We start from the raw sequence: 3,218 nt of genomic DNA, 5'->3' as shown, positions 1-3,218 counted from the left end.
CGACTGGGAATCGAGCCTGCAACCCAGCCATGTGCCCCTGACCGGAATCGAACCTGGGACCCTTCAGACCACAGGCTGATGCTCTATCCATTGAGCCAAACCAGCTTGGGCCTACAGCTTTTTTATTCACTCATACGCTGATGGGCACTTGGGCTGTTTCCAGATCTTAGCTATTGTAAACAATGCTGCTATGAACATAGGGGTGCAGACATTCTGATTGTTGGTGTTTCTGGATTCTTAGGATATATTCCTAGAAATGGGATCACTGGGTCATATCCAGTTCCAGTTTTAATTTTTTGAGGAAGCTCCATACTGTTTTCTATAATGGTTGGACCAGTCTGCATTCCCACCAGCAGTGCACTAGGTTCCCTTTTCTCCACAACCTTGCCTGCACTTGTTCATTGATTTGTTGATGGTAGCCATTCTGGCAGGTGTGAGGTGATACCTCATTGTAGTTTTAGTTTGCATCTCTCTGATGATTAGTGACATCGGGCATTTTTTCATGTCTCTTGGCCATCTGTATGTCCTCTTTGGAGAAGTGTCTATTCAGGTCCTTTGCCCATTTTTAGTTGGATTGTTTTCCTTTTGTTGAGTTGTATCTATTTCCACTGAGTGGCTGTCAATCTCCTTGGAGATCTCAGTCTAGTAGCTCAGGTCCCAAGCCACTCTCGGAAAATTCCAGCTGTGTAGACATGTGGATCCAGCTGTGTCTCCTCTCCACCCTCTCTGGAGAGCCCCTCAAGGCCACTAGCATCCTGCCCCTGGGGGGGGGGGGGCGGCGGTTTAGGGAGAGCCAGCCTGGGTTCTGTCATTTAGTAGCTGAGTGGCCTTGGGCACCTTGTGTTCCTAATCTTTAAAATGAAGATAACAGTATTACCTCCAAGAGTTTTTGTGAGGATTGAAGTAGCTGTGTTTGGCCCATCAAAGACTAGCTGCTGATTATATATATATAATAATCATGATTATAATGGGGGTGGGAAATGATAAAAAATAGGAATGGGGGTAGAGAGACTCTTATTAACAATTAGTGGGATCACCGGTGCCACCATTAAGCTAAACCAACACATGATGGTTAGTTACTCGTCCTTAACACGTCTCAGAGCGTGGTCTGTGGGCAAGCATCTCTGCCATCACTGGGAGCTTTTGGGAATGCAGGATCTCAGGCCACCGCAGACTCGATCAGAATCTGTTTTTTGACACGGTACCCAGCAGGTGTAGGTGCAGCTTTGTTTGGAGTCAGTGTGAAATCAATGGTAAGATTTCTCAAGGAGTTCCAGCCTTAACTCACTGACCATGGGGATTTGCAGCTGACTCCACTAATGGGCCTCACCTCCTGGTCTTTCATCCTTTCTGCTTTGCTCATCCTAGCTCTGGATAAAGCTCTCCATTTGCTCATTATTGAGAAAGGAACATGGTTGTCAATAGCATGATTTTGTGGGGGTTGTGGTCAAAACTCAGGGGCTTGCCAACCTTCTAAGTCACTTCCCCTAGTGTGATGCCTGCCATGGTGATGTTTTTCCAAATCGCCAACCTCGTTCCACACTGACACTCCTGGCTTCCTACCTGGCTATTTTACCATCCTCTTGGTCCATATAATGATGTGAACTCTGTCAGCTGTTCTTTTTCAATTTCTTGAAAACCTTTGTCAATTTATTGAAGTTTGTTTCGTGGCCTGACATGGTCTATCCTGCAAAATTTTGTATGTGCATTTGGCAAGAAGGTATATGTTTCCTTGTCGGTTTTTTCTGGTTGACCTATGCATTGATGGCAATAGGTTGTTAAAGTCCCCTTCTATTACTGTATTACTGTTGATCTCTCCCTTTATATCTGTCAGTATTTACTGTATATATTTAGATGCTCCTGTGTTGGGTGTATAGATGTTTATAAGAGTTTTATCTTCTTGTTGGCTTCATTTTTTACAATCATTATGAAATACCCTTCTTCATCTCTTGTGATAGTTCTTGGTGTATCTAGTTTGTCTGATATAAGTATTGCTACTTCAGGTTTTGTTTTGTTTCTATTTGCATAAAATATCTTTTCTTTTTAATATGTTTTTATTAATCAGAGGAAGGGAAGGGGAGAGATAGAAACATCAATGATGAGACTCATTGATCAGCTGCCTCCTGCACGCCCCCTACTGGGGATTCAACCTGAAACCTGGGAATCGACCTGCCTCCTGGTTGACAGGTCCACACTCAACCACGGAGCCACACCAGCTGGGCTGAAATATCTTTTCTATCCCTCTACTTTCAATCTGTCGTTTGATTTAAAGTGGGTCTGTTGTAGGCAGCAAATGTATGGGTCTTGTTTTTTTATTCATTCAGTCACCCTATGTCTTTGATTGGAGCATTTAATCCATTTAAAATTATTCTTGATAGGTATGTAGTTATTGTCATTTTATGAATTGTTTTTTGGTTCTCTTTTTCCTCTTAATTCTCTTGTTTTGTTCTCTTGTATGTTAATGACTTTGTATAGTGTCATGTTTGGTTTGCTTTATCTTTATTTGTTGTATACTTTGTAGATTTTGGTTTGTGGTTACCATGTGCTTTATATATACCAAGCTATGATTATAAGCAGTCTGTTTAAAACAATTTTAAAAATTTATTGATTTGAGAGAGAGAGAAAGAGAAACATCAGTTTGTTGTTCCACTTATTGATGCATTTATTGGTTGATTGTTGTATGTGCCCTGACCGGGGATTGAGCTCACAACCTTGGTGTATGAGGGCCATGCTCTAACCAACTGAGCTGCCCAGCCAGGCCTGTGTACAAGCAGTTTTTTAAGTTGACGGTCGCTTAAGTTCAAACACATTCTAAAATCCCTACAATATTTACTCTTCCCACGTTTATGTTTTTGTCATTTGTTACTTTGTGTGTTTGTATGTATCCTGTAATTTATTGTTGTATTTATACATTATCTTCCTACCTTTTCTTTTAGTCTTTGTACTAGCTTTATAGTTGTTTGATCCACTGCTTTTACTAAGTGTTTCTTTCCTGTACTTTCTTATTCATATTTTGATCTTTTCTACTTAAGGGAGTCCCTTTAAACATTTATTGTACTGGTTTAGATTTTTCTTGTCTGGGAAACTTTTTTAAAAAATATATTGATTTCAGAGAGGAAGGGAGAGGGAGAGATAGAAACATTAATGATGAGAGAGAATCATTGATCGGCTGCCTCCAGCACCGCCCCCCCCCTCCCCCCCCCGGGGAAAATGCCCAC

General features: G+C 41.4%; 1 protein-coding gene across 1 annotated transcript in view; it reads left to right on the top strand.

Annotated features, from left to right (window-relative positions):
- CLCC1 (chloride channel CLIC like 1) overlaps nucleotides 1–3,218 on the top strand; it is a 22,945-nt gene that overhangs the window by 1,154 nt on the left and 18,573 nt on the right. The window lies entirely within an intron of this gene.

Source organism: Myotis davidii, unplaced genomic scaffold (genome assembly GCF_000327345.1).
Source record: "Myotis davidii unplaced genomic scaffold, ASM32734v1 scaffold217, whole genome shotgun sequence".
Lineage (NCBI taxonomy): Eukaryota > Metazoa > Chordata > Mammalia > Chiroptera > Vespertilionidae > Myotis > Myotis davidii.
This window is presented reverse-complemented; position numbering and strand designations above follow the sequence as displayed.